This window comes from Balaenoptera musculus, chromosome 1 (assembly GCF_009873245.2).
Source record: "Balaenoptera musculus isolate JJ_BM4_2016_0621 chromosome 1, mBalMus1.pri.v3, whole genome shotgun sequence".
Taxonomy (NCBI): Eukaryota; Metazoa; Chordata; class Mammalia; order Artiodactyla; family Balaenopteridae; genus Balaenoptera; species Balaenoptera musculus.
Window position 1 is genome coordinate 16550662 of NC_045785.1, and position 19130 is coordinate 16569791.

At 49.6% G+C, this 19130-nt stretch overlaps 1 protein-coding gene across 2 annotated transcripts in view; it reads left to right on the forward strand.

Moving 5' to 3' along the window:
* ALPL (alkaline phosphatase, biomineralization associated) overlaps window positions 1–19130 on the forward strand; it is a 60112-nt gene that overhangs the window by 20778 nt on the left and 20204 nt on the right. The window contains exon 1 of one of the 2 annotated variants that reach the window (XM_036834992.1): window positions 9919–10004. The exons of the other annotated variant lie outside the window; for it this stretch is intronic. The gene's annotated coding sequence lies outside the window, so the exon portion shown is untranslated. Of the gene's footprint in view, window positions 1–9918; window positions 10005–19130 lie in introns of those variants that run through there. 2 annotated transcript variants of the gene reach the window in all.

The window sequence follows — 19130 nt, forward strand, 5'->3', positions numbered from 1 at the left end:
AGTAACTAACTCTACAGGATTGAGCCTCACTTTCTGGATGCCAGGAAGAAGCAGCCAAGGGAGGGGGCTGTCTGCCTAGGTCAGAATCCACCAGCCTCCAGGTCCAGAAGAGAAGGGGTGCTGGAGTGACCGTGGAGGCCTGTCACCCCATTAGTTCCCTCTTGATTTCTGCAACTCCACAGTGCCTGCTGCACGGCCCTGATTTTACTCCGGCATATACTTGGACCGTCTGCCTGGGCCCCGCGTGTGCAAGTGAGAATGCTGGCCTCGGTTGCTCCAGGGCAAGTGGGCATGTTTTGGGGCAGGGGGTGTGGGGAGGTGTGCTGGGGAAGGCTTGATGCAAAGAGGCAAGAGCAGAGCTCAAATCCGATTGTCTTTTCTACAGTATTCTCCACCCGCTAAAGACTAGGCCCTGCCCCTTCTCCTGGCTGCTGCGTTCCCACCTGCCAGCGCTGCACACACCAAGTTAAAACCCCTTCCGTCTCCCCAGGAGATTCCGTTTCTCTCCACGGTTTCCTAGGCTTAGTGACGTTTTTGCTCTATTGTTACTCTGGTGTTGATTTGAGGACGAGGGGCGGGGAGCCATATGTCTTCCCTCACTGTTTCTAGGGATGGTATGTGCACCCTCACCCCTACTGTATCACCAGCCGGAGCACAGAGGCTTCAAAAGAAAAACAGCAAACTGACTCGAGATAGCACTGGAGTCAGCGACATTAGAACAGATAGACCAAGAATTTTTAATTAACATTAGAAACACGCGAAAGAAATAAGGAAAGATATTAGCAACATAAGACAGAATAAGAAAGTGTTAAACAATAAAAGAACCATGTGGAAATATGAAACATGGTTTAATAGGAAAACCAGCCTTATCATCTGTTCCAGCCCCAACCTTTGCATGCACCTCACAGCTCACTATTCTCCAAAAAAAGACTTTCATGGCCGCCAGACCTTCGCATGGGCTGTTCCCTCTGATTAGTCTGCCTTCCCTACACTTCTGCTGGAAAAATTCTGGTATATCCTCGAGACTCCTTCCCTGAAGGCCTCTCACGGTCATTGTGATACTCAGTGATGGCATGGGGTTCAAGAGTTAGGAAACCAGGGTGCTTGTCCTATTCTTCAACTAACTGACTGTGTTACTTTGGGAAAGTCACACTACCTCTCTGGACCTTAGGCTCCTGCTGGGAAAAAAATGAGAGTGCTGGGTTAGATTAGTCCTAGAGCCCCTTTCAGCTCTGACAAGCTGGTACAGTGGTTAAGAATGAAGGTTCTGGACTTAATCGCTGTGTTTCAAGCCTCATTTACTAACCTAGCATAATGGTAAAGAGCTTATACTTTGGAGTTGGACAATTTGGGTTCATAATCCCAACTCTGTCACTTGCCTGCTGTGTGACCATAGGCAAGTTACTGAGCCTCCCTGTGCTTTTTTTTCCCCTCTTCTGTAAAATAATGTTGATATTAAGGGTGCCTACCTCCGAGTGTAGGAGCACAATGAATGCAGCTGTTGTTGTGCTGGTGGTGGTTGTTCACCATTATACAGACTTCTCCATTCCATTCAACAAAATCTTGATGTTTGTCTGCCAGGCTCTATCTAAATGCTTTTTAAAATTCTACCAAATTTTATCGTTTAACAGATACTCTCTCTTGCCTTTTATCTTCTTTTTTTTTTTGGCTGTGTTGGGTCTCCGTTGCTGCGCGCGGGCTTTCTCTAGTTGCGGCGAGCTGGGGCTACTCTTCGTTGCAGTGAGGGCTTCTCATTGCGGTGGCTTCCCTTTGTTGTGGAGCACGGGCTCTAGGCGTGCGGGCTTCAGTAGTTGTGGCACTCAGGCTCAGTAGTTGTGGCTCGTGGGCTCTAGAGCGCAGGCTCAGTAGTTGTGGCACAAGGGCTTAGTTGCTCTGCGGCATGTGGGAACTTCCCGGACCAGGGATCAAAGCCGTGTCCCCTGCATTGGCAGGCAGATTCTTAACCACTGCACCACCAGGGAAGTGCCTGCATTTTATCTTTAAAACAACCTTGCAGAATGAGGATCTGTAACCCTGTTTTACGGATAAGGATCCTGCGGCCCCAAACATAAAGTCACTTTCAAAGCTACACAGCCAGAACTTAACCCGATATCCAGCTCCTCCATGGTCAAGGTCTTTCCACTATGCCACAGTGTTCAGAAAGATTAGTCTGGGGTTTTGGGAGATTACTGAACAAATCCAGATGGAAAAGCTTGGTGAGAAACTCCCCCTCCCCGTTACACATGTACGCCAGCTGTCTGCCTGCCTAGGCCGTCCACAAGATGTCTTTTGTAGGTTTCATGCAAATGCAGATTTAATGATGGGCCAGAAGTTAATTGAGGGGGCAGAACAAGGGTGGGTTGGACGATTAGCGTCTCATGTGACCTGGGATAGAGAGCCAAAGGGGCTCTGGGAAAGAGAGCAGTGGTCTTGGAGGACACGGAGTCAGCAAAGAGGAGGACTGAGATTCAGCAAGCCCAGAGCTGAAGCTGAAGAGCAAGGCCTGTGGAAGCAGATGTAGGCCTTGCTAAGACGCAGTTCCAGAGGGTGGCACTAGGGCTGACTCCAGCCCCGCCCCGTACTCCTGCAGGTCCGGATATGTGGCTTTACCTCTCAGAGCCTGCAAAAGGGCTGCTAGTACCATTTGGTAGGGGAGAGGGTACGTGGGGGAGCAGCAGTAGCCCTGCACCAGAATCTCAGCTCCACAGCTGGTTAGATTGGCATGTGTAGACTCGATTTAATCCTGAAGCCTCAGTTTCCTTATTTGCAGTTTGGGAATCACATTCTTGCCTGCGTGGGATTATTGCAAGCCTCCAGTGAGATGACTTCGTGGTGAGACCTTCTCTGATCTCTCTATTTAAAACTGCAAATACCAACTCTCCTCCCCCCCCACTTCTTTTTCTCCATCTCACTTACCACTACCTGGCATCCTATTGATTTTACTTATTTTCTTATTGTCTGCTCACCCCACCAGCAGGGATTTGAGCACCTAGAACAGCCCCTTGCATATAGTAGGTGCTCAATAAACAGTGGTCGAATGAATGTTGGTTGAATAACATATAGGGAAGACCCTAGGGGATAGGGGATGTTGAGGCCGTGTCAGTTGGATCTTAGAGATGCAGGACAGAGGCACGAGAGAGGCCAGGACAGCTCACTTGGGGTGCCAAGGGCTGCCCATGAAAGCATCTGGGGCCTGGATTTTAAGGTTGTGGCTGGTCCCTCTCTGTCCACAGCCTGTAGGAGGTGAGTCCTTTAGGAGAGTAAAACCGGATGGGCCTGAGTACTGGGGCTTCTCATGGAGCCAAGACTCTTGGGGCAAACAGGAAGCCCATGATACTTGGCTTCCCTGCTTTCTTTAGCTTTTTAAACCATTCTGATTGCCCCTAAGTGGAACAGACTACCTCAAAGAAATGTCAGTCCCAGCGCCATCCCTGCCACCCCAAAGGCTAGAAGAAAAAGCACTGGGTTTGGAGGCAGGCAGATCCAGGGTTGTGGCCTAGCCCTGCCCCTCTTTACCAGAGGGATGTTCGGCAAATCACTGCACCTCTCTGAGTCTCTGTTTCCTCCTCTGTGAAATGGGTGTAGCAGTTTCCCCCCTGTATGCCAGCCTCCTAGGGCTTTGTGTAAAATATAGTAAAAATGTGTATTGTGACCAATCATCACTAGACTGAAGGGCCTAGAAGGCAGAAGTTGTACCTGTGGCCCTTGGTGCAGGGCCAGCCACACAGTAGACACTTGGAACATGGTAGTCAAAGAGTTGTTAAACTCAACTGACAACAACCTTGGAAGGGGAGGGTCCGAGTCCTGCACACAGTAGGACTTTTAGGCAAATCCTGCCCAAGGACCTCCTACAATTCTACAAGTTTATAGATTCCAAGAAGAAAACCAAGCTTGTATTGGTTGGCCTCATTTTACCATGCACTTGAAACTTATTGACCCATCTTTAGCTTGTTTGCAAGATTTTTCCTTTGGTAGAAACAACTAGATGAGTGACATGATGTGGTTGCTTACAATGTAAGGGGCTGAGAAAAACAGGCTGAACTGGAGTTCTGAGGTCAGACTCTGTGTTCCAAGTAACAGAAAATCCAAGGTAAGCAATATGGGGAATTAACTAGCTCATGAAACTTGGATGTTCAGAAGTAGGCTTCAGGCATGGCTGCATCCAGGGGCTCAAGCAGCGTCATCAAAGACTCAGATTCTCTGCATCTCTCTACTCCACCTTCTGAGAGCTTGCCTTATCTTCAGGCTGCACACAGTGCCCCTCCCGATCGCCCCACACCCTCACAACACACCATCCAGGTGGAGAGAGTCTTGAGCTTAAGCCAGTCAGGACCCACCTGGAGCCTGGAGGTAGGATCAGTCCTACCCAAACCAGTTGGCTGGAAAAGAGAGAGTCACTTCCCAAGGAAACTTTTTTTTGTTTTGTTTTTTTAAGAATTCTTCCTCTCTTTTTTTTTAATTTATTTTATTATTTATTTATTTATTTATGGCTGTGTTGGATCTTCGTTTCTATGCGAGGGACTTCTCTCGTCGTGGCAAGCGGGGGCCACTCTTCATCGCGGTGCACGGGCCTCTCACTATCGTGGCCTCTCTTGTTGCGGAGCACAGGCTCCAGACGCGCAGGCTCAGTAATTGTGGCTCACGGGCCCAGCTGCTCCGCGGCATGTGGGATCCTCCCAGACCAGGGCTCGAACCGTGTCGCCTGCATTGGCAGGCAGACTCTCAACCACCGCGCCACCAGGGAAGCCCCCCAAGGAAACTTTGTGGTATTGTTAGGAAAGGGGAATGGATTCTGGGTGGCCAAAAATTATAGCACGTATCTACTACAGTCATCAGAAGGGGAAACAACATAAAGCCATAGAAACATCTGCATAGCACTTTACAGTTTGCAAAGTTCCTTCCCTCCTAAGAAGCCAATATTGGAAGTGGAATGGCACTTATTATCACTACTTTGCAGATGAGAAAACAACCCTTGAGTAACTGGCCAGGACTCTGACTTGTAACCCTGAGCTGCCCCCACCCATCTCAGCCTCTTTGTGTAAAATTATAAACCCAGAGGGGCTGACCTGGGAGGGAGGGAGCCAGTGTGACTGAAGCCCCTCCCTTTACGGAGGGAGCGCCCGTTCCAGATATGAGAGGTCCCCAGGAAGCTGCAATCACGTGAAAGCCCAGGAAGAGCTGGTCTGGGGGCAGAGGGAACAGCCTGACGTGAGGACTGGTCACGGGGCTGGGCACACACACAATGGGAGCCCTGCCTCGCTCACTGCCAGGACCCCGGCATGCACGCGCATACACATGCACACAAACTCACACACGCACACTGCCACACAGGCAGAGGGAGGTCACGTGACACACTGACGTGGGGCTCCCTGTACCGGGGGTGGCCAAGGCATCGGGGTCTGCCGCCCATAATGGTGACTGTGATGGAAGTTGTCTTGGCACGTGACTGAGGTGGGGGAGCCAGCACACTGATGGAGCCAGACAGGCCTGGCCTGCATCCCAGCTCTCCCACGTGGTTGCTGTGTGACCCCGCACTTCCCTCCCCCCTTTGGAGCCTCAGTTTTCTCTTCTGACCCGGGCTGATAATTCCCACATGACTGGTTTCTTAGAAGGCTGAACAAAAAGCTCCCAGTACATAATAGGTGCTTCATTCATTATGAGTTTCTCCTTTTCCCCCTTCATAGTGTCCTGTTAATAGCTGTGTGACCCTGGCCAAGTTACTTAACTTCTCTGTGCAGTGGGAGCAATGATAGCACCTACCACATGGTGTTGTGAGGAGTAGATGAAGGAATGCCTGGAAAGCACTTAGAACAGTGCCTGGCACACTCGTTATCACCTTTACTACTAGCTAACATTTATTTTGAGTGTTTAATATGGACCAAGCCCTGGGCCTTGATCTCATTGTTTATTGTGCAGTTATCCTTCCTATAATAGCACAGTGATATAGGCACTCTCTGTGATTATCCCCATTGGACCCGTGAGAAAACTGAGGCCCAGAAAGGGGAAGTGATGTGCCCAAGGTCACAAAGCCAGTAAGCAATCTGGGGGCTCTGCTCAGCTGTGCGCCCTTGGGTGAGACCCTCACCTCTGTGGGTCCACATTTCCTGCCTGGAGGTTGGGGCACATCCCTGCCCTGTACCTCCCAGGGTCACCATGGATATCAAATGTAATAGTGCCAGGAGCCTCCACCAGCTGGAAGGTTCTCTGGGAACGTGAGGAGCGCTATTACCGTGGGCCCAGGGCAGTGAGACCTGTCTCTGGGAACGTCCGTGTACTCCCTGTTCTGACGCAAGGCAGGCATTCGAGAAACCCGGCACTTGCCACCGACGGATACTGCTTGTGTTGGCCGCCACTCAGAAGGTTACAAGTTCATGGCCTATTTCCCTGAAGTCCAGAGCCGCCTCAGCCTCTTCTTACAAGGCCTGTGTGGGGCTGTCTATGGAATGGAGGTTTCATCTCCTAGGGGAAGGCTGCCAGAGCACGTCGGGCGTCGGGGGCCGGGAGGGGGAAAAGCCACGGTGGTCCAGGGTCCTGCATGAGGACCAGCTGAAGTAGGGGATTGTGGGGGAGGAGGGGTGTGTCCAGGGTCACTGGCCTGTCCAGGGGTGGAGCCAGGTCTCCAGCCGAGGTCTTCCCCACCCCGCCCCCCGTCTCTGCTGCACACCCCAGGTCGTCCCCTCTGCAGGGCAGGCCACCTGTGATCAAGGACTTGGACTCAGTCAGTCCTTGGCCACTCTCATGCTGTGTGACCTGGGGCAAGTCACCTCACCTCTCTTCCATAAAGTGGGGGTAAGAAGCCCTCCCTCAGGGGGTTGTGATGCACATACAGTAAAGTGACATTTGGGAAGAGTGTGTAGTGAGTATAAGTCACATGGTAGCTGTGTGTATTCCATTCATCTACAAACACATAACGTACATATTGCAGACAGAACAAATGTGGTTTGTTTTCAGTCTTACTGACTGCTTTAGGAGTTTACACTTGGCCCTGGGAGACAGAAACATCTACAGGTGACGTTGAATTCTGGCTTGGTCACTTACTGGCTGTGTGACCTTGAGCAAGCACGATCTCTCTGTGCTTCTGTTTTGTTACCTGTAAAATGGGTATAATAATAGTGCCTACCTAGTAGGTTGTTGTGGAGATTGAATGAGTTAATGTAGGTAAAGTGTTTAGAACAATGTCTGGAACATAGTAAATGCTATGAAAAGGTATGCTATTATTATTACAAATACAATGACAAAGTATATAAAGTAAGGGTTTTTCTAGAGTAGTCTCAGTTTGAAATCTTCTTTTCAGTTGACAGAAATCACTGATTTCCGGAATTCCAAGACATTGGTATCCATGCTGTGCCTCACAGACTGCCTTGTGCTTCTGGTAATAGCCTCCCAAATCTTAGCTGGTTAGTGGGGAGACTTATCCCTGCTGATGATTGCTGTGTGACCCTGGGCAGGTTGTATACCCTCTCTGTGCCTTCCTTTTCTTGTTGTCCACTGTGAGAGTAAGGATGGGATGGCTACGTCTCCTGGTACCAGAGGGGCTCCCACTGCAGGAGTGCTGAGTGAGGTGCCAGAGTGCAGGGGATGACAAACACCTCAGGGACACACAGCACATGCTCCTTCCCCCCACCCCACCACTCAGCTCCCAGGCTTGGCTCAGAGCAAGGTGGCCTGGGACAGAACATGTCCTCTGCGTGGGATGGTGGGAGCCTGTGTGCCCGTGGAGCAGCCATCCCTGACACCCCTCTGCCCAGGCGCTCCAGCCACCCCAGGCACGGTGCCTCTGGGCCCTGCCATCTCCCTCCCCCGCCTCCCTGCTGCCAGCTCTCCTCCCACCAGATGAACCTTGACTGGCTTCAGTCTTCTGCCCACAGAGCCAGTCTGTGGCATCCAGACCGGCCAGGCGCCCCAGGAAGCCACAGAAAAATCTTTAGCTCTGGAACCCAGACCCCTGAGGCTTCCGATTCCAGCTCTGCTGTGTGGCCTTGGGCGAGGGGCAGACCATCTGAGCTGCGAAGTCCTCACTTGTGAAATGGGCTGGCAAGAGACGTGTAAGTCAGGCGGGGATGCCAAGCGCCTGCTCTTGACCAGGCTGAGCTCAGGGAGCAAAGCCCTTTGTGGTCGGTCCTGGCTGCCTCTCTGTCCTCTGTCACCAACTGCCGGCTCCTGCCTTTCTCCCCACCTCTAAATACTTCATTCCTACCTCCTTGCCTTTGCACATTCAGTTTCTCCTGTAGGGAGCGCTGTTTCTCTCTCTGTTCATCTCAACCCTACCATCCTTCCAACCTGGCTCTCCTCCCACCCACTCCGTGGAATCTTCCCGGCTGACCCTAGGTGGTCTCTTTCTCTTTCTCCTTCAAGAGGAAGAGAAGGCATCAGGCCTCCTGGTGGGATGTTTGTCTGTGAGAGGGAGACAGGCAGACAGACAAATCTGGTTCTCTCAGGAAACATAGCGCCCCTTGACTATAGGAACTGGAACCTCCACCCCCTATTTAACCCCTCCCCCAAGTGGAGGTGCACAGCAGCCAGGTAAGCTTTTTGGTTTCTAGAGCCTTAGAGCTAGAAAGACCTCGCGGGCCTTCCAGGTGGGCAGGTCTGTGATGAGCACAAGGGTAAATGGCTGCTGGCCGAGTGGGCAGAGAAGGGTCTGTCCCTTCTCAGCTCCAGCCCCTCACCTGCCCACTTACCCCTCACTCCATCCTCCCCTGCCCAGTGATCATGGCTGCTGGGTGACATTCATTGCCCACTTACTGTGTCCCAGGCCCTGTTTTAAGCCTTTCTGTGCATTAACTCATATAATCCTTACAAGGACCCTATGGATTTTATTCGTCTCCCACTTTGCAGATGAGAAACCTGAGGCCCCAGGGGTGGGGTCACTGGCCCTGAGCTACCCAGCTCAAGAGGGGCAGAGGCAGGATCTGAACCTGGAGCCCTGGCTCCAGAGCTTGCTTCCTGCTGCCGAGCTGCCTCTTTGGTCACTCACCATTGACCCGCCACCCTTCCACCCACCTACCCACATTCCTGCCCAGCCAGCCAGCTGTGCACCCGGCTCTGCCAGCCGTGGGGCTGCCAACATCCACAGAGCAAGATCCCTGCTTTCTAGGAGCTCACCCCATGGTGAGGAGGCGACCACCCATGGTTCTCTGACTCTGATAAACGTGACCAAGGTCTTGAGCGGCTGGGTTTTGGGAGCTTGGGGAGGAACTGTAGCTACCGCCTGGGCTGGGGCTGGGCTGCAGGGCAGCCCAGCAGAGCTGAGGTCGAGGGGGAAGGGTGATGGGAGGACTTTATCGGATGGACAGCAGGGAACATTCCAGACCAGGGAACGCAGTGTGCAGAGGTGCTGAGGCTGGAGGTGCTCAGGGGGACAGCTGGCCTTTCATCACAGCCCTAAAGATGCAGTGGCTTGGCAGCAGGCAGGGCTGACGCCAAGCCTCCCCAGGCAGGCCCGCGTCTGTTTTTTTGTCGAGATGAGGTGCTGTCTGCAGCGGCTAGAGGTCTGAGCCTTGCTCTATGCCAGCACCTGGCCTACTGCCCTCTGGGGAAGTCCCTCCTTGGGTCTGACCTGCAGCCTACCCTGACCAGCACACATTCCTTCCAGAGCCTTCACCCAGAGGCTGCTTTATGGCAGCCATAAATAACTTCCATCAGTGAATGAATAGAGTCCCGGCCAACAAGGCTTGCCAGAGACGCTGGGCTTGGCTGAGAGAGCGGTTCTATGTTCCTTCTCTCTGACCCTGCAGGTGAGATGTTCCTGGGCTGATCTTTAGTGGCACTCCCTCCCCCAGCAGCTGCTGCAGCCCAGTTTGATGTTGCAAGACCCCCTTCAACGCCCCTCCCATTCCCCACGTCCCCCCGGAAGCACAAGGAACATTAAGCCCTTCTCTTCAGCCACAGCTCCTTGAAAGAGCCAAGAAGGCGCAGCTGACAGCCCAGAGGGCACTGGCTCCGAGCTAGTTCTGATTGTTCCCTGTGTGTGTCTACGGGGAGTAGGAGCTGGGAGGCCTGGGGTAAGTCTTTCTTCTTCTTTAGGCCTTAGTCTTCCTCTCTGGGCAATGGGATAATGTCTAAGGCAATGTTTCCCAAACTAATCTGCTCATAGGATGACTTTCCAGGCCCTGCCCTGGGAGATTCTGACTGAGAAGTTCTGGGGGGGAGGTGGGGCTGGGAATTAATTAGGGGGGAGGGGTTGTTATGTCTCTTTAATCTCTTTTAAAGTTTGAATACAGCCACATCATGACACCTTCTCCTTCTCAACACTCCCTTAAGTCTCCTCAGCACTTTATCACACCTAACAATATGGGCAGGGTAGGGGTTATTAGCCCCTGGATGAATTTTTACATATATACACTTTTTTTTTTAAAGTTTTCTTTTTTTTAAATTTTTCTTTCTTTTCTTTCTTTCTTTAGGCTGTGTTGGGTCTTAGTTGCAGCACATGGGCTCTTCGTTGTGGCACACAGGCTTCTCTCTAGTTGTGGTGCATGGGCTCTCTCCTTGAGGCGCGAGAGCTCAATAGTTGTGGCACGTGGGCTTATTTGCCCTGCGGCATGTGGGATCTTAGTTCCTCAATCAGAGACTGAACCCGCGTCCCCTGTATTGGAAGGCGCGTCCCCTGCATTGGAAGGTGGATTCTTAACCACTGGACCGCCAGGGAAATCCCATACATATATACACTTTAAACTATCAACACCTCCCAGATCATTGTAAAGAATACTTCCATCACCCACCTCATACACTTCCTAGGCTATATACCTCCCTGGGTACCACTTGGGAATAGGACTTTTCCCACAGTCACCCCAAGTGATTTTTGTGGTCTGGGACATTTGGGAAAATCTGGTCAAAGGACCCTTCCCAGCTCAGACATTTTTGGACTGTGTCCTCTAGACTGGGGGTTCCCTAAGGACAAATAACTGTCCCTCTGGCCCCACCAGATACTGCTGGTGAGCACAAGGTGAAACTTCTTGGATCTCGTATTGATTTATTAGGCTGGTGAGTAGGGGAGCCTTAGAGGGTGTCCCAGGCCTGGGAGCTGGATGGGGCGGGGAGGGTCCCTGGGTGAGCTGTGGTGGAAAGAGTCTGGAGTAGGGGTGACCTGGGTAGGTCCTGTGTGGAGTCCTGTGCAGAGCCAGGCTCAGCACCTCCCATCTGTGTGACCCTGGGTCATCTTCACCATGGTCCCCTGGGCCTTTATTCCCTCACCTGGAAAAGCGGACAACTGTATCTAGTGCTCACTTGTTAATAAGGATTAAAGTAATATCAGGTATATTCAGTGCCTGGCCCACCTCTGGGCTCTCCTGAATGGGAGATGGATGTTAGGAGGATAAGGCAATGGGCTCACAGGTGCACGGACTGACCCAGCATCACACAGCTGGGAAGTGATGGAGCTGGGACTTGGACCAGACTTGCTGGTTGTTTGACAGCTGACCGAGTGACTTCCCTGATAAGCCTCAGTTTCCCCATCTATCAGTGGGGCTAATCACTCCACCCTGCCTGTGTCACTAAGGTGTGGTGAAAATCTGATGCAGTAGGAAGATCTGATACAAAGTGAGAAAGAAAAAGGTTTAATGGAGTGATGCGATGGGTTTCCTGTTGTCATGGTGAGCTCAGTGGCCTTTCTGGGGCCAGGAACAGGGCCCCTCCCTTGGCACCGAGAGGGTAAAAGCATCTCCCCCCAACCTTGGGTGCTTTGTACCTTGGGATCTGAGGTGTCCCAAGAGGCAGGAAATATAATGGGAAAAGGCCTGGTCTCATAGGCACATAGCTGGGGTTGCTTCCGGGCTCTGTGTGTGTCCAGTGGCTTCACCTCTCTGAGCCTCAGCTTCTGAATCTGTAAGATGAGAACCATAGTCACCATCCTGACTTGATGAGATGTTGTCGGAACCCAAGAGAAAATGAAAAAGGGGTTGAGGACACTTTGGAAGCAGAAAAGACCCCTCCAGGCAGGTGACAGCTCAGCTACCTCCAGCCTGTATGTGCTGACTCTCTGGTGACGGCCAACACCTGGCTGAGACTTGACTGAAGCCTCCTTGCTGCCCTGCAGGGCTGGTGCTATCCTAGATCTGAGGCAGTGCAGGAGCTGGGGTTATTACAGCTGTGGAGGCCAGCAGATCTGGGTTCAAATTCCAACTCCATCTTTGCACCTCTGAGCATGTTTCCTTCATCTGGAAGTGGGGATGCTAGTATCTAGCTCATATGTGGCCTGGCACACAGTTGGTGCTCAGTAAGAGCAGTTGCTCTTATTCTGGACATGAGTTCACCCCTCTGGCTGATTCAGTGCAGACTCAGGTTCCTGGGCATGTAAATGGGGTGGAACGGCCACTGCTGCTGGGGAAAAAACTATTGTGACCCCAGATAGGGGTTCCTTTCCTTCTGTGCTTTTATCCCACAAGGTGCCCAGCACAATGACTGGCACATAGTAGTGCTTTTTCCTACCCTGGCCGGTCAGGAATCTCCAAGAAATCAGAGACCGTGTCTGTCCTCCTCCCCACTGAGTCTTTTTTTTTTTTTTAATTTTTTTTTTAAATTAATTAATTTATTTATTTATGGCTGTGTTGGGTCTTCGTTTCTGTGCGAGGGCTTTCTCTAGTTGTGGCGAGCGGGGGCCACTCTTCATCGCGGTGCGCGGGCCTCTCACTACTGCGGCCTCTCTTGTTGTGGAGCACAGGCTCCAGACGCGCAGGCTCAGTAGTTGTGGCTCATGGGCCTAGTTGCTCCGCGGCATGTGGGATCTTCCCAGACCAGGGCTCGAACCCGTGTCCCCTGCATTGGCAGGCAGACTCTCAACCACTGCGCCACCAGGGAAGCCCCCCACTGAGTCTTTAGTACCTAGAACAGAGCCAGGTACATAGCAGGTACTCAGTAAGTGTTTGGGAATAAAGAATGAATGGACAAAGAGGAATGAACAAGCCTCAGGTGGGGAAGGACTGGGCTGGGGGAGGGGAGCCCCATGGATTGTCCTCCCTCCCATGTCACCCATCCTGGGCTAAGCCCCGAAGATTAACCCCAGGGAACAAAGCCAGGTCACAGCCACTGACCCAGAGCTTTGGAGCAGACATCCAAGGCTAGTGTGACTAGGTGTTACAGGTTGTGGTGGCTACTCCGTGGGGCCCTCTTCACTCAAGATGGCCCTCCTGTCCCCCACCATGGACGTGGTCCTCACAGCGGTCCTCAGCCTCCTCCTCCTGGTGCTGACCTTGAGCCTGGTCTGCTTCTTCACCTGCCGCCTGGCCAGGCCGCTCAGGTAGAACTCACCCCGGCCCGACTCCTTCCTCTGCCAGATCTCCTGCCCTAAATTCAGTTGGCTTCTATTTGCTCTTGAGGGATAGTGGAAGGGTGGGCACCGGCGTCTCTCCCTCTCCGTGGTGGGGAAACTGAGGCCCAGAGAGGTTGAGTCAGCTTGGGATCGAATTGCACTTGGCCATGGACTAGCTGAGATCCTTTGCTCAGTTTCCTAAACTGTAAAACAGGAGCTAATAACACTTGTGAGGATTAAGTGAGATGCCCAAGAAGTGGTAGTGATTCTTATCAGTCCTATTGTTCTGTCATTTGTCCTGGACCTTTTGAGACCCAGCCCAGGGCTGGCTTTCTGCCCAGCTCCAAAGGGCTCCAGTGCCCTCTGTCCCAGGATGCTGAGTCAGTCCCCAGGGCCAAGGCCCAGCCTCCGCTCCCTCCCCTGACCTGCCAAGTGGCTGCTTCTCCTCCAAGGCCAGAGCCCAGCCAGGGCATCTGCACACTTGTCATGAATAATCAGGGCACGTAGCTGGGAGCCTGGCAGAGATGGTTCGGCTGGGAGGTGGGGAGTGATGGGGCTGGCACACACCCGGAGGCTCCATTATGAACTGGTAGAGCATTGGCAGAGGGTGGTGGGCAGCTGGGGCCCCCGCAGCCCCAGGCTGGGCCCCACGGAGCCCATCACCTAGGGCTGCCAGAGAGCGGACTTGGAGCCTCTGAGTAGGGGCGGGGGCCGTGAGGAGGAGCCAGCAGGGGAGACTCTGGCTCCTGAAGGGTTTCCTAGATTCTCCTTTCCAGGCAGAGGCAATGGGAGAAGGCACCTGTCTGTCTCCAGAACAGGCCCTTCTCAATGCCACATCCCTGGGGTCAAAATTCAGAGCATTCCAGCCTGAATCATGGAGCTTTTCATTAAGTTAGCATTTACAGAGCTGATTCTATGTGCACGGGGTTGGGAGTCAGAGATGGAGAAGAGATGGTCTTTACTCTCACAGAGTGTCGGGCTAGCAGAGAAGAGAGACAAATAAGAATAACCGTGCAGGGCTGGATGAGCCCATTAGAGCTCCTGGAGCCACGCTTCACTTTTATTTTTCCTTATTTATGTGCTTGCTTTGGACCTTATTTATGTGTTTGTTTTGGACCTGCGGTGCAGAGGGTTGAATAAGTCATATTCCTTAGTGCGTGGGGTACTATCATGAGCTCAGTTTTTGTTTTATTTGTTCATTTTCCCCTTCATCCCTGCTCCCCAGTACCAATCCCACCACCCTCCAAAGGTCTTCATGCTAGTATGCTTTATTTAATATGTTGTTGAATTTATAAGTGTCCTTGCAAGTAACGCTGTGTTGTATATATGAGTGTGGTTTACACTGACATACAAACTACTGAAATCCTGTGTTTTTAAACTCCACCCATCCTACTGTTTTAACTTCTAGTTTTAATACTACTGCCACATAGATATTGCCCCACCACTCTTTACAACTTCCTTCCCCTAGTTATGGACCTAGAGGTTGCCCCCAAATCTTCTAATCATAAGCCAGTGTTAAAGGGAATATGCCAAAAGTTTCTTCAATAAATATGATGGTTCTGTAGGTTCTTTTTGATATATAAAGTCTTTATCAAGTTAAAGAAATTATTTCAATTCCTGGTTTTCTGAGGGCTTTTATCATATAGTTCTCTACATCCCCATTCCCTCTTCTTAAATGATCTTGTAAGTTTGATTAAGGCTTTAAATGCCACCTTTATGCCCAGGGTTCCCAAGTGTATACCTCTAGCCAAGAACTCTTTCCCGGTTGCCAGATGCCTATATGCAACAGTCCGCTTAACATCTCCACTTCATCTTAAACTCAACACGTCCAAAACCACGCTGCTGATTTTCCCCACCAAATTTACTCCACCTCACACCTCAAAACACCACCCCAAATGCTGAAAGGCTGAATGCTTTTCCTCTAAGATTAGGAACAATATGAGGATGTCCACTCTTGCCTCTCCTATTCAGCATGGTGCTGGAAGTCCTAGCCAGCACAATAAGGCAAGAAAAAGAAATAAAGGCATACAGATTGGATAGGAAGAACTAAAACTGTCCCTATTTGTCAGTGACATGATTGACTACACAGAAGATGGCAAGGACCCAGGTTCAGTTCCTAGTCAGGGAACTAAGATCCTGCAAGCTATGCGGCACGGCCAAAAAAAAAAACAAAACAGAAAAGGGACTTCCCTGGGGGTCCAGTGGTTGAGACTCTGCACTTCCACTGTAGGGAGCAGGGGTTCGATCCCTGGTCGGGGAACTAAGATCCCACATGCTGCACGGCGTGGCCAAAAAAAAAAAAAAAAAAAGCAATGCTATTTTAATAGCTCCCCCCAAAGTGCAATACAACAGTATAAATCTAACAGGATCTGTATGTTGAAGACTATAAGATTTAAATGCACAGAGAGACATATTTTCTTCATGATTGGAAGACTGAACATTGTCAAGATGCAGATCTTCCCCATATTGATCCACAGATTTAATACAATATCAATCAAAACTATACCGATGGGGCTTCCCTGGTGGCACAGTGGTTAAGAATCCGCCTGCCAATGCAGGGGACACGGGTTCGAGCCCTGGTCTGGGAAGATCCCACATGCGGCGGAACAACTAAGCCCGTGCGCCACAACAACTGAGCCTGCATGCCACAACTACTGAAGCCCATGCACCTAGAGCCTGTGCTCCGTAATGAGAAGCCTGTGCACCGCAGCGAAGAACAGCCCCCACTCACCACAACTAGAGAAAGCCCACGCACAGCAACAAACCCAATGCAGACAAAAATAAATAAATAAAATTAATTAATTAATTAAAACAAAAAAAGCTATAGTGATGGAGAACAGACCTGTGGCTGCCAGGTACAGGCATGGGCAGCTTCTGACTACAAAGCGACAGCACAAGAGAGTTTTTTGGGCTGGCAGAACTGTTCTCTATCCTGACTGTGGTGGATATCCTTGTGGGTATCCATATCCACGAATCTATCCATGTGTTAAACTTCAGAACCTTCATCCTGTAGTTGGTGAACGAGAATCGCCACCCTTGGAGGATCCCCGTGGTAACCTCGTTGCTAATTCTGTAATTGGCAGCTTAGTGGTTAGAGCTCAGCTCTGCTACCTGCTTGTTTGTAACCTTGGGCGAGTCACTTTTCCTTTCAGAGCCTTGTTTTTCCTATCTACAAAGGAGATCATACATCTCCCTCTGTCTACCGCATAAGTTATTATGGTGAACATTTTATCAGTGTCCTTTAGGGATTGTTCATATAATCTCTCAGAGAGTAGTGTTTTTATTTTATTGAAGTATAACATACAGCAAAATGTCTATATCCTCAATTGACAGCTTTTTGGATTTTCAGATTGAACCCACCCATATAAGGCAGAGAGTGCCTTTTTTTTTTTTTTTAATGTTCAATATTCACTTTCTTGTCGCTGCCATAACAAATGACCGCAAACACAGTGACTTAAAACAATATGAAGCTATCCTCAGTTCTGGAAGTCAGGAGCTCCAAGAGAGTCTTTAGGGCTGAGAATCAACACATTGGTGGGGCCGTTCCCATCTGGGGAGGCTCCAGAGAGAATCCGCTTCCTTGCCTTTCTAGCTCCTGGAGGCTCCTGTATTTTTTGGCTTGTGGCCTTTTTCCTCACAGCCAGTCGCTTAGCATCTTTCTTCTCTGAATCTTCTGTCCTCACTCAGCCTTCACTTCTGTGTCAAATCTCCCTCTGCCTTTATCCTGTCTTGTAATACCCTTAGTTGGTTTTTATACTTTTTAAAAAATTCTTTTAAATTGACGTATAGTTGATGTACAATATTATGTAAGTTACAGGTGTACTGTATAGTGATTCACAATTTTTAAAGGTTATTTTCCATTTATAATTATAGAATACTGGCAATATTCCCTATGTTGTACAATATATCCTTGTAGCTTATTTTATACATAGTAGTTTGTACCTCTTGATCCCCTACCTCTATATTGCCCCTCCCCCCCTTGGGTTTTATACTTTATATCAGCGGTCCCCAACCTTTTTGGCACCAGGGACCGGTTTTGTGGAAGACAGTTTTTTCACGGGGAGGGGGGGAATGGTTCAGGCGGTAATGCGAGTGATGGGAGCAGTAGATGAAGCTTCACTCACTCGCACGCTGCTCACCTCCTGCTGTGCGGCCTGGTTCCTAACAGGCTGAGGACCAGTACCGGTCCGAGGCCCGGGGTTGGGGACCCCTGCTTTATATCATTAGAATCACACTATATATACTCTCGGGTCAGCTTCCTTCACTCAACCTCACCTTTGCAGGATTCATCCATGTTGGTGTATGGAGTTCTCAATTATTCATTCTCATTGTTGTGTGTGGATTACCTTCTTGTGAACCCACACAATGTATTTATTCATCCTGCTGAAGATGGACAGAGTTTTGAAGCCATTATGAACAGGGCTGATATGAACATTCTTATATATGTCTTTTGGTGACTACATGTACATTTCTGTTGACGTTAAATGGGTCAGAGGGCATGTGTATGGTGTCACCTTGGTAGTACTGTCAGTTTTCCAAAGTGGTTGTACCAATCTACACTCTACCAGCAGTGAACAGATACTCTGGTAGTCCCAATTCCTTGCCAACACTTGGACTTTTCTTCACACACAAAGGGAGGATTTTGGGTGATTCCTCCCTACCTCCACTTCTTAGAGCACTGACTTTCAACTGATGATGTAAATACTTACTGTGCCAAGCACTGGAGTGGAAACAAACAAGGCAAAGTCTCTGCTCTTAGAAGCTCCCAGTGTGGTACGTGAGATGGACCAGGAGGGAATTACTTTCAAAACAGAGAAGTACATGCAATGATTGTATTGATATTGTATATCAATTTAATAACTTTTTTTCTGATGTTAGAATTTACTCTAGTAATGTTTGGAAAAACTAAAGTAGACTTAAAGAATTAGAAGTCATCTGAAATCCTACCACTCAGAGTTAAGTGCTGTTAGATGTTAGATGAAAGGTATTTCCTTTCAATTCCTGTGCTTTCCTTCCTGCCACCTGTCCCTGCCCCAAGCCAGGTTTTTAAGGAGCCAGGTGGACAAGGAAGGCAGTAGAAAAGCACCCGAGTGCACTTAAAAAAAATTTTTTTTTGGCCGCACCTCGTGGCATGCGGGATCTTAGTTCCCCGACCAGGGATCGAACCCATGCCCACCTGCAGTAGAAGTGCAGAGTCTTAACCACTGGACCACCAGGGAATTCCCTCCATGCACATTTTTAAGGTTGAATCAACATCCCTTTTTCCAGTTAGAGTGGTTTCTTACCTAACAGCCCACTCTGTCTAATGGTAGAATGTTGTGTATCACTGCCATTTCCCACAACAAATGAAATGATCATTTTTATCTTGATTTTGGTGGAAATAATAACATTATTTCCCAGTGAAACTCTTGCCATTTAAAATTCCTCATCTTCCAGTAACATTTGTACACAAAATGGTTAGTATTTACATTTCGCAGCTGCCAATGGGATTATCCCATGTGATCCTAACAGGATGACCACAGTTTAAAAACTTTCTTAGGCCATTAATACATGCTCATTTTAGGCAATTTGGAAAATTCAAAAAAAAAATTAAAGAAGAAATAATCATTCACAGTCCTACTGCCCAGAGAAAACCAGTTAACATTTTGGTGTATTTCCTTCCAGTTTTTTTTTTTTTAATAACATTTTTTTAAAAAATTATAAAGGTAACATCTCAACACAGAAGGAAAATTTGGAAAATGCAAAAAAGACAATGAAAAAATAATGAGTCACCTAAAATGTCACTGCCCAGAAATGGCCACTCTTATAAGACAATCTTTTCCTGTATGTCCCTCCTATGGTTTTTATATCTCTCGCCATAAATGACAAGCTCTAGAAGAGAACG